The sequence below is a fragment of the Zea mays genome, chromosome 7 (genome assembly GCF_902167145.1).
Source record: "Zea mays cultivar B73 chromosome 7, Zm-B73-REFERENCE-NAM-5.0, whole genome shotgun sequence".
Taxonomy (NCBI): Eukaryota; Viridiplantae; Streptophyta; class Magnoliopsida; order Poales; family Poaceae; genus Zea; species Zea mays.
In genome coordinates this window covers 138,783,197-138,795,690 of record NC_050102.1, presented here as the reverse complement: position 1 = coordinate 138,795,690, position 12,494 = coordinate 138,783,197, and positions in this window count along the sequence as shown.

The window sequence follows — 12,494 nt, the reverse complement described above, 5'->3', positions numbered from 1 at the left end:
GTAAGCTCTGCATTCCCTTAGGAACGACTTTGGAGCTTCTTCACCTTTTACTTAGGCGGTATAAGCTCTGCATTCCCTTAGGAACGTCTTTGGAGCTTCTTCGCCTTTTACTTAGGCGGTATCAGCGTTGACTTTTCGCTGTATGCTCTGCATTCCCTTAGGAACGTCTTTGGAGCAAAAAAAACTTACACTGCGCTCCCATTGGAACGACTTTTTGTAACTTCAACAACTTACTCTGCGTTCCTTAGAACGACTTTTTGTTACTTTGTTACTTCGAAGGATTTTTAATAATTCGAAGGTCCTCCGCAGACTTTCAAACTTCAGCAACTTAAGCCTTCGGAGAAAATAGATTTTCCTTATAACCAACCACAAAACTATTACATGAAAATCGAAATGTTCTTTATTATACAGAAAATAGAACTTAAAATGGAAAAGGCTGCTATCAAGGTAGGATACTTGTCAATAAATGTGCTTTGACTCCGGCACGGTGCTATTGACTGTACGAGCTTCGGACTGCTCTCCGAAGTCCCTTTGGTGTGGAGCATATTGGCTCCCTTCTGGCTGCTGGCCCTGTTGTAACGGAGGTGGAGGCGGAGGCTGTTGCCAGGAGGCTTGAGGCTGACTCGCCGAAGCAGCAGAGACTGCAGGATGGTTGCCCACATATTCTGGGATGTAGGGCGAATGATACGAAGCTGTATGCATGACCTGCTTCGGCTGGGCTTGTTGTGCTGCTGCTTCAGCTATTTCCTTTTGCTTCTGTATAGTAACATGGCACATCCTGGTAGTATGGCCTTTGTTCTCACCGCAGAATAAGCAAAAGATTCTTCTCGGTTGATCGCCAAATCTTCCTCCGAAGCCCCTGGCGCCTCTGCCTCTTGGAGCTGGTGGCCGGAAAGAGCTTTGCTGTTGTCTAGAAGCCTGTGAGGAGCATTGTGGCCTTTGCTGTTGGCTTCCTCTGTCATCATTTTGTGTAGAATTGTGAATTGATCTCACATGCCTCGGGTAAAACCTCCCTCCGAAGCCCCTGGTCATTTCAGAAAACCTGAAAGCCTCCTCCCTTCTTTGGCGAAAATCGTTGTCGGCCCGAATGTATTCATCCATTTTCTGGAGAAGCTTCTCCAAAGTTTGAGGAGGCTTCCTGGCGAAGTACTGAGCTGACGGACCTGGCCGAAGCCCCTTGATCATGGCCTCGATGACAATTTCATTGGGCACCGTTGGTGCCTGTGCCCTCAGACGCAAGAACCTTCGGACATATGCCTGAAGGTATTCTTCGTGGTCCTGAGTGCACTGGAACAGAGCCTGAGCAGTGACCGGCTTCGACTGAAATCCTTGAAAGCTGGTTAACAACAAATCCTTCAGCTTCTGCCATGAAGTGATCGTTCCTGGTCGAAGGGAGGAATACCAGGTTTGAGCAACACTTCTGACAGCCATAACGAAAGATTTGGCCATGACTGAAGCATTGCCACCATACGAAGACACTGTTGCTTCGTAGCTCATCAAAAACTGCTTCGGGTCTGAGTGGCCATCGAATACAGGGAGCTGAGGCGGCTTGTAGGACGGGGGCCAAGGTGTAGCCTGCAACTCAGTGGACAGAGGAGAAGCATCATCAAAAACAAAATTCCCATGATGGAAATTGTCATACCAATCATCTTCGTTAGGAAAACCCTCCTGATGAAGGTCTTGATGCTGAGGCCTTCGGTGTTGCTCGTCCTGAGCAAGATGACGAACTTCTTCAGAGGCTTCATCTATCTGCCTCTGCAGTTCAGCTACCCTGGCCATCTTTTCCTTCTTCCGTTGAACCTGCTGCTGAAGGATTTCCAGATTTTGAATCTCCTGATCTAGATCATCCTCCGGAGGTGTTGGACTAGTAGCCTTCCTCTTCTGGCTTCGTGCCTCTCTAAGAGAAAGGACGTCTTGATTGGGGTCCAGCGGCTGAAGCGTGCCAGCCCCTGGTGCTGAAGCCTTCTTCGGTGGCATGACGAAGGTGATGCTTGCCGAAGATGTTGAAAAGCTCAAGAAATGGAAGTGAGTTCACCGGAGGTGGGCGCCAATGTTGGTCACTTGTTCTCAAATGCTATGAGTTAAGAACAAGGCAACACAGAGAATGTTAAACGATAAAGTCCTTCGTCCTTCGAAGCATTATTTCCCTTAGGATATAACGATCTTCGGACGAAGGCCATGAAGGACGAACCTTCATCATCTCAGTATACGTTAATGAAAGACGAAGCATATGAAACATAAAAGATAGCATGAATGATTATATAACATTATTCATTTAACTTTATTATATCATCATAGAGAAATAGAGACAATATTGAATCATAAATGTACCTTCGGCTTGGAAGGAGATGAAAATACAAGTGTGACGCAAAAGCAGAATGCCAAGTCAGCGTGAACAGTACGGGAGTACTGTTCACCTATTTATAGGCACGGGGTACAACCCATACAAAATTACATACATGCCCTTTACATTTGGTGATAATTCCATAGCAATCTATCGAGGTCTAAATAGTCTTTTCATCTTTAAGTCGGTTCCCTCTTCTGCGAACATGCCGAAGCTTTACTGCTTCACAGCTTCGGCTCTGTGTCAACCTTCGTATCTTTTGAGCTTCTCCCTTTCTGATACGAGTCCGAAGATACCTGTTCACACATTATACTCCAGAAACATTGTTAAATTATGTTTTTGAGGACCTTCGGACGCCGAAGGTCCCCAACAGTTTTATTTATTTAAAAAGGGTAAAAAAACAACGTCTAAGATACTTTCAAAAAAACATAATAGGAGAATAGTTGTTTTTATTTTTTTTATAAAGCAAAAGCAGCTCTAAAATTCCAGAAGTCCGAGTCCGGTGCGGTGACTCTGATGCCGACTTTTTGATGTTTTGTGTCACCTAAACAGAAAACGAAGGCTCCGGCAACAGAATTTCCTGCCAGTGAGTACCAAATCCCGTTAAATCTGTAATAAGTAGGGCTAATTAGTGCTGTATTAAATTGATGGATTGCGTGAATGGCCGGGTTCCAACTTCCAATGATGAACACATGTGAAATCCCAAAAGAATTTGATTAGTAGGCTATTACGATTTTGCTTGTCACAAAAAATCTAACAAGAAATTATATATACTTTTTGTTGGGGACTTGTTCTCAAATGCTAAGAATTAAGAACAAGGCAACACAAAAAATGTTAAGTGTTAAGGTCCTTCGTCCTCCATAACGATATATCCCTTCGGGATATAAAGCATCTCGGACGAAGGTTACGAAGGATATACCTTCGTAAGCATAACAACGAAGAATGAAGCATTCACATAAATCATAGAATATGAAATAAACATTTAAATATTGTCATAGAGTTATCTCTACTTGTATTAATGAATATAAATGACTTTGAATTACAAATGTACCTTCGGTCCTGCGGAAGGCAAAAGTACAAGCGTGATGCGAAAGCAAATGACAGGTTCACGTGAATAGTACAGAGGTACTGTTCATCTATTTATAGGCACAGGTCGCAGCCTGTGACAAATTACAATTATGCCCCTTGCGAAAGTTTATAGCATTGACTCAGACCTATATGTATAAAAAGGTCATTCTATCTCTATGTCGGTTTGAAACGCCGAAGCTCCATGAAAAGGGACCTTCGGCCATCTCTTGGAGACAACTTCAGCCGAAGCTGCTTCTTCGTGTGAGACCTTCGGCGCACCGAAGCACGACCCCAACAGTAGCCCCTTTCGCGGTGCTAGATCGTTCTTCGTAACGAGCTTGACCCGTGAAAAAAGCCTCTTCAGCTTCGGGAAGCCGAAGGTCCAAAAAACACCTTCCCTGAGCTCGTTGCGGAGAAACGATCCGACTTCCGAGCGCGTGTCGGTCCCACCTTGCAGAGTTACTGTTTGATCCTTGCGGTCCACTGCTCAGCGGGTACAAGTTACGGCGCGCCTGGTGTAACAATTCCGCCGCTTCGCCTTCTTACCTGCAGTACTATATAAACAAGCAGGTAGGTGTGAAGTTATCACAGCATTCATTGCTATTTGCACTGTTTTGCTGCCGAAATTTTCCATCATAGCCGAAGCTTAAATCCCAAAATCGAACGAAGGTCCGTCTCGACGCTTGCTTCGTCAGAAAGAAGAGCTTCGGGAAAAAAGAAAAAAGAAAAAGGTTTCTGACTTCCCCAAACTCAGAATCAAATGGCGAGAGTGCGATCTACTGCCAAAGTTGTTCGTGAGGGAGACGAAGCCGAAAGTTCAGGCACTGTGCCCATCTCCGAAGCGATGCAGCGCTCCGGTCTAGTGACTGCGGAAGAGGGGCCTGGTGCCGAAGCAAACCCGACAACAGCCGAAGAAGAAAACATTGATGGGACTGACTCCGAAGATGACTACGACATTGCTACACCCAGCAAGCCCAGTCACCTGGATTTTGGAAAATCAACTGTTTCAAAAGCTGACCTTGCGAAGATGGTAAAAGCAGGTTTTTTCAATGAAGATCAGAAGAAGCTACTTCGCTTCGGGGGAGAGGAGTCTACCCCGAAGCCAGAGAAGGATGAGATTGTAATTTTCAAAAGCTTTTTAAAAGCTGGGCTGAGATTTCCTCTCCATGGAATTATTGGAGATGTGTTGCAAAAATTTGGCATTTATTTTCACCAATTGACTCCTAACGCCATCGTTAGACTCAATGTTTATATCTGGGCCCTCCGAAGCCAAGCTGTGGAACCGTTTGCCGACAGCTTCTGCCGAGCCCACGAATTACATTACCAAACAAAGGCCAGAACAGACGGACTACACGATAATTTCGGCTGTTACAATTTTGCCTACCGGAAGACAACAAAGTGTCCTGTCATCAGCTACCGAAGCAAATGGCCAGCAGGCTGGAAGTCTGAGTGGTTCTACGTAAAAGTTGACGAAGACAGAGAAAAATTGGTACAAAGCCCTCTGGAATTAATCTTCGGAGAGACGAGGCCACGCTGCCGCATCGGTGATTTGAAGGGTCCCACCTGGGCTGCTCTGGGTGAATTTGAAATTATCTCAAAAAATATTGGCACCAGGGATCTAGTTCAGGAATTCTTGGCATTCAGGGTTTTCCCTACTCTAAAAGAGTGGGAAATGCCGAAGCTGGAGGGAGAGAAGAAGGAGGGGGAGCTAGTTCGTCTGCCTTATCACTTTAAATTCAAGAAGTACTTTAAGAAACCCTGCAAAGAGTGGTTAGACACAGTTGAGACAATGTGCAATGAAATCTTGGGGAATTACTCCAAAAAGGAGGATCAATTAATGACAGCAGCCTTCGGCACCCGACCGAAGCGAAGGCTGAACCGAGTATTCGATGCCCTGGGCCTCGAGTATCCAAACTATGAGCAGTTGAATAAGGGTGCCGAAGGCCACAAAAGAAAAAGAGTGGCTGAAACCGAAACTCTGATCAGAGGTGAAGAAGGACCAGCAAAGAAAAAGAAAATTATCAAGAAAAGAACAATATCCACTCCGAAGCGCCAATCTCCCGAAGAAGAGGGGTCCCCCACACCGCCTTCTACCAGCGACGTGGATGAAATTTTAAAGGTAATGACTGAACCCATGCCCACGAAGCTAAGTCCACTAGGGCTCCAACTGACGAAGCTTTTTCGAAAGGTGGACGAGCCGGATCAGACGAAGACAAGCAAACCCAAGCGGCAAAGAATCATTGCGGTAACTGAAGTTATCGATAAGACGCCGCCAAGGGCGTCAATCCAAAAATCGGCAGCTGCCGAAGATACAGCAATCGTCGAGGGCGTAGCTTCGGGGGTCGCGGCTACCGAAGCCGCTACAGCCGAAGATACAAACTTAAAATCCACGATTGAGAATATCAACAAGATTTTGGAAGACATGGCTGCGGAAGAAGCTGGTGCGACTACTGAAAAAACCATGGCCACAGTGCCTGAGAAAGGAAAAGAAATAGCCGAAGACCCTTCGGACGACGAAGCCTACTCTTTCCAGAACTTAGTTGGGCAAAAACTGACGAAGGACGAAATAGAAGAACTTAAAGACTACGCCAAGTCTTGCGGCTACAAGTCAGGTGCCCTCCTATTTGGGGGCATTGATGACGAACAACTGGGCTGCATCCGGGACTCAGCTGGAGCTAAGGTCATCGGTACTCTATCAAAGAGTATCGGTTTTCCGAAGCTAGAGACAGACATCAGCCGCTATCGACGACAACATATCGTCGGCAGCTTATTTTATTCAAATTTCAAGGTAAACATCCTTCTCCCTAACTTCTATTGTTTTTTAATAATGGCAATATTCTTTAACGAAGGTTGTTTATTTGTAGAGCATGCTTCTAAGCAAAGCTTTGAGGATGCAGCAAGATCTAGAAGATAAGAAGCACGAAGCTATAATTGAAAATTTGGAGAACAAAATAAAGGAGCAATCAGATGCTTTTGAGAAAAAGAACTTTGAGCTCCAGGCAGCCGAAGGCTTACTGGCGGAAGCTGAAGCAAAAATATCAGAACTAAACTCGAAGCTTCTCCGCCAGTCCGAGCAGTTCGAACGAGAAAAACAAGATCTCAATGAAAAACTTGAAGCCGAAGCTCAGCAGAATTCAGATTTGAGAAAACTACTGACAAATCTTCAAGAAAAATGCCTGGAATTTAGCAACAAGTGCATTCAACGATTAAGAAAGATTTTTTACTCGGTTGGAGCTAGCAGCGAAAAATTTACCCCCTCAGCTGAAGATCTACCGAAAACCTTTGAACACATTGAGGGGGAGATTGACGAGCTCGACGAAGTCATAGCTGGGCATGGTGACTTCTGTGCCTGGGTGGCTTCTCGAGGGACCGCTGCTGCATTTCTGAAGGCCGGCTGCGAACACGGAAAAATTGTCAACAGGCCCAACTTCACCTTGTCTCCATCAATCCTGGATGATATGCCTGACCTCGCCCGAAGCATCTCCAATAGATTTATAAAAATGATATGGACAAAAGGCGGGCGGGAGAAAGCTGGAGACGAAGCACGAAGTCATCTTGAACCAGTAAGAAATGATACTTCGGAGTTACCTTTTCCTTTGCTCTTGATTGTTGCTCATAAACTCTTAATTTATGTAGGATGACGAAGGTGAAGATGATGCCTAAATTATGTCGTCGAAGCTGAAACTTAATGAAGATCAGTAGAAGTGTATTGTAGAAAAACTCGGGATATTTTTGTAACAATTCTTGTAAACACAACTAGACTATCTTCAAGGAACTTTGTACATACCTTGTAATATATTCTTACCCTTTGCTTGAGGCGCTTTGTTGTGGACGAAATCAGTATTTTGAGCTGAAGGCGAAAAAAACACCTTCCCTTCTTTTCGTACACAACGAAGCCTAAAAGGTCGCTTCCTCTTTTTGCCGAAGCTTTGCTTTTTTGTACATGACAAAACATAAAAGACTACTTCTCCTTTCTGCCGAAGCTTTTCTGTACAAAACATTAAAAAACTACTTCTCTTTTCTGCCGAAGCTTTCCTTTACAAAACATAAAAAACTACTTCTCTTTTCTGCCGAAGCTTTCCTTTACATGACAAAACATAAAAGACTACTACTCTTTTACACAACGATTCATAAAAATCCAGGTCTCCCTTATACTGAAACTTTTCTTTGTGCCAAAGCAACGGAACTTTTCACTTTTGCACACAACATAGCGTAACAAGTCATAAAAAGGCACTTCTCCGAAGCTTTTTTGCCGAAGCAGCCACTTGGGAACACAAATGCTATGAATGAATGCTTATGCATGCGAATGTTATGATGTAATGTAATGCACGAATGAATGTCCGAAGCATATGTCCGAAGCCATATTGTCAGCCATTACTTGGAAACAACCACACATTAGCTCTGCATTCCCTTAGGAACGACTTTGGAGCTTCTTCGCCTCTTACTTAGGCAATATCAGCGTTGACTTTTCGCTGTAGGCTCTGCATCCCCTTAGGGACGTCTTTGGAGCTTCTTCGTCTTTTACTTAGACGGTATAAGCTCTGCATTCCCTTGGGAACGTCTTTGGAGCTTCTTCGCCATTTACTTTCGGCGGAATCAGCGTTGACTTTTCGCTGTAAGCTCTGCATCCCCTTAGGGACGTCTTCGGAGCTTTTTCTCTTTTTCAGTTTCGGCACTCGATGGTGCGCTCTCAGCTTTTACATGTACATCTTTGGGGGATTTTGCTCTTATAAAACTAAAAAGAAAAATTACATGTGATGGCCCCATTAAAAACCTTTCTCCCCCTTTAGAAAGGAAAAGGGTGCCATGAAAAAGAAAAGAAAAGTCAAAATTACATCGAGTTATACATAAAACCGCCGAAGCTCATCCGCATTCCAAGATCTTGGAATTTCATTGCCATCCATGTCCTTCAGTCTGTACGAACCAGGCCTTGACGAAGATGCTACTAAGAAAGGCCCTTCCCATTTCAGTTGCAATTTGCCCACTGTATCCGGATTGGCCACTCTCCGAAGCACCAAGTGTCCTGGCTCAATATTTTTTAGCCGGACCTTTCTATCTCGCCATTTAACTGTTTCAGCCTGGTACTTATTGATATTCTCCACGGCCTGGAGCCTGATCCCTTCTAAGGCATCTTTTTCCACGAGACAAGTATCTTCGGGACCTGATTCTGCCGAAGCTACCACTCTTATTGATCCAGCTTTGGCCTCTTCCGGGGTTATTGCTTCGTCACCAAATAACAACTTAAATGGGGTAAAGCCTGTAGATCTTGATGCTGTTGTATTATGGCTCCATACCACTTTGGTAAGCTGATCTGGCCACTTTCCCCTTGGTTGATTGAAGATTAGCTTCATTATTCCTGTCATTATGATGCCGTTGGCCCTTTCAACAAGCCCATTTGACTCCGGGTGCCTGACTGACGCAAAGTGGATCTTCGTGCCAATTTGATCACAAAAATTTCTGAATTCTTCGGAGTCAAATTGTGTTCCATTATCTACAGTTATAGCCTTCGGCACTCCGAAGCGACAGACAATATTCTGCCAGAAAAATTTTTGGACAGTGGCCGAAGTTATTGTAGCTAATGGCTTCGCCTCAATCCACTTGGAAAAATATTCCACAGCAACTACAACATATTTCAGATTGCCCTGAGCCGGTGGTAATGGGCCCAGCAGATCGAGGCCCCACCTTTGCAATGGCCAGATGGGTTGTATTAGCTGTGTCAAAGACGAAGGTTGTTTTTGATCTCTTGCACATTTCTGACAACCTTCGCACTTTCGAACTAACTCAGCTGCATCCGAAGCTGCCTTCGGCCAATAAAATCCTTGACGGAACACTTTTCCAAGTAACGGCCTGGATCCGATGTGGGATCCACAAAGGCCTGCATGTATCTCCTTCATCAACTCTATACCTTCGGCTCTAGACAAGCACTTGAGCAACGGGGCACAAACTCCATGCTTGTATAACTCCCCTTCTATAATGATATACGGACGAGCTCTTGCCTCTATTCTTTTATTATAAGCTTCGTCATCTGATAGGAAGTTGCCCTGAAGGTAAGAAATTATTTCAGTTCTCCAATCTTCACTGTACACAGGGGAAATAGTAAGAACTGCTCTTTCAAGTAACTCCACCGAAGGTGCCTTTATTGTTTCAAAGAATACATCCGAAGGTAGCGGCAGCCCCTGTGCTGCAGACCTGGCTAACAAATCAGCATGTTCATTTTGCCCTCGAGGGATATTCTTAACAGAGAATCCTTCGAAGGAAGCTTCGATCCTTCGGACTGTGTCTAGGTATTTTTCAAGCTTCGGGTCTTTAGCCTTGCAACTTTTGTCAATATGACCCGAAACAATCTGAGAATCAGTTTTAAGGATCGCCCTCCTGATCCCCATCGCCTTTAGTTTCCGAAGACCCAGGAGCAAGGCTTCGTACTCAGCAATATTATTTGTGCAGCTGAAATCCAGTCTTGCTGCGTAGCAAGTTTTAACCTTGGACGGTGAAACCAAAACAGCAGCTGCTCCTGCTCCGAAGGTTCCCCAGGAGCCATCACAAAACACTGTCCATGCTTCGGCATCTTTATTCGCTTCTTCGCCCTGAGCCCCTGGCGTCCAGTCGGCAATAAAATCTGCCAATGCTTGAGATTGGATCGAGGATCTGTGCACATAATCAATGTAAAATTCATTAAGCTCCGCAGCCCATTTTCCAATTCGGCCAGTAGCTTCTTTATTTCTCATGATATCTTTCAACGGCTGCGAAGAAGGAACAATAATATTATATGCCTGAAAATAATGCCGAAGCTTCCTGGATGCCATTAGAACGGCATACAACACCTTCTCCAGTTCTGTATAATTTTTCTTTGAGACACTAAGGACTTCAGATACAAAATATACTGGGACCTGCTTCTTGATTTGTCCATCAAACTTCTCCTGCACAAGTGCCGCACTTACTGCTGAGTGCGAAGCTGCCACATACAACAACAGAGGAGCCCCTGGCACTGGTGGAGTTAATGTTGTTAGATCTATCAGGTATTGCTTGAGTTCTTCGAAAGCTTTTTGTTGAGCTGGGCCCCATTGAAAGACTTCAGCTGATTTTAGCACCTCAAAGAAGGGTAGATTTCTTTCCGCTGATCTGGATATAAATCTGTTAAGAGATGCCAGTCTTCCTGTCAATCTTTGGGCCCCCTTTCTTGTGGTTGGTGGCTCCATTCGAAGTATAGCTTCGATTTTGTTTGGATTAGCTTCAATTCCCTTTGTTGAAACTAAGCATCCAAGGAACTTACCCTTCTTTACTCCGAAGACACATTTTTCTGGATTCAGCTTCAGACCAGCTTGTCTGAAGCTGGCGAAGGTCTCCTGCAGATCAGCAATATGGTCTTCTTGCTTCGTGCTTTTTACAATAATGTCATCAACATAGGTCAACACATTTCTGCCTATCTGAGATTGGAGAACCTTCGCAGTCATCCTGCTGAAACTCCCTCCTGCATTCTTAAGCCCCTCAGGCATCCGAAGATAGCAATATGTACCACTTGGGGTTATGAAACTAGTCTTCGGCTCATCCTCCTTTTTCATCCAGATTTGATGATAGCCTGAGTAACAATCCAGGAGACTCATGAGTTCCGAAGAAGCTGCTGCATCAACTAAAGAGTCTATCCGTGGCAGCGGGAACTCATCCTTCGGACAAGCCTTGTTGAGATCTGTGAAATCAATACACATTCTCCACTTTCCATTGGCCTTCTTCACCATAACAGTGTTAGCTAGCCATTCTGGATACTTCACTTCTCTGATAACTCCTGCACTTAGGAGTCTTTTTACTTCGTTGCGAGCCCCTTCGGCCTTGTCATCAGACATTTTCCGAAGCCTCTGCTTGCGGGGTCTGAAGGATGGGTCAACATTGAGCGAATGTTCAATAACATCCCGATTCACTCCACAAAGATCATTGGCTGACCATGCAAAAACATCTTTATTGTTGAATAAAAACCTTATCAAGGTTTTCTCTTGATCTTCAGATAATTGCGAGCCCAATAGCACCTTCTGCTCTGCTATATCCTCACACAGCAGCATGGGCTTCGGCTGATCAGCCGAAGCTGCTTTTTCCCTCCTGAACTTATACTGTTCACAAGCTTCAACTCCATCTATATTATGGATTGCCTTGGAATCAGTCCAGCTTCCTTCGGCCCTTCTGGCAGCTTCCTGACTCCCATGAATAGCAATAGGCCCTTGGTCCGAAGGTATCTTCATGCAGAGATAAGCTGGGTGAAGAATTGCTTCAAAAGCATTTAGGGTACCACGACCAATGATGGCGTTGTAGGGGTATTCCATGTCAACAATATCAAACACAATTTGCTCAGTCCTTGTGTTATTAACAAATCCGAAGGTTACCGGCATGGTAATCTTCCCGAGTGCCACAATCTGCCGCCCTCCGAAGCCACAAAGAGGGTGCGTAGCATCATGAATCTTGTCTTCAGGCTCTTGCATCTGTCTGAAGGCTTTGGCAAATATAATGTCAGCTGCACTGCCTGTGTCAACTAGGACATTGTGAACCAGAAACCCTTTGATCACACAAGAAATGACCATAGCATCATTGTGAGGATAGTCCTTGAGCTGAAGATCTTCCTGAGAGAAAGTAATTGGAATGTGAGACCATTTTGACTTAATGAAGGGTCCCTGCACTCCAACATGCTGCACCCTTCTCTGAGCCTCCTTCTTCTGCTTTTTGTTAGCTGGCTCTGAGCAAGAACCGCCTGTTATCGGGAGCACCAGCTTCGAAGCCGAAGCAGCTCCAGCTTGAGTGTTGAACGAAGCCATCAGCTCAGAAAGGTGGAAGTGAGTTGACCGGAGGTGGGCGCCAATGTTGGGGACTTGTTCTCAAATGCTAAGAATTAAGAACAAGGCAACACAAAAAATGTTAAGTGTTAAGGTCCTTCGTCCTCCATAACGATATATCCCTTCGGGATATAAAGCATCTCGGACGAAGGTTACGAAGGATATACCTTCGTAAGCATAACAACGAAGAATGAAGCATTCACATAAATCATAGAATATGAAATAAACATTTAAATATTGTCATAGAGTTATCTCTACTTGTATTAATG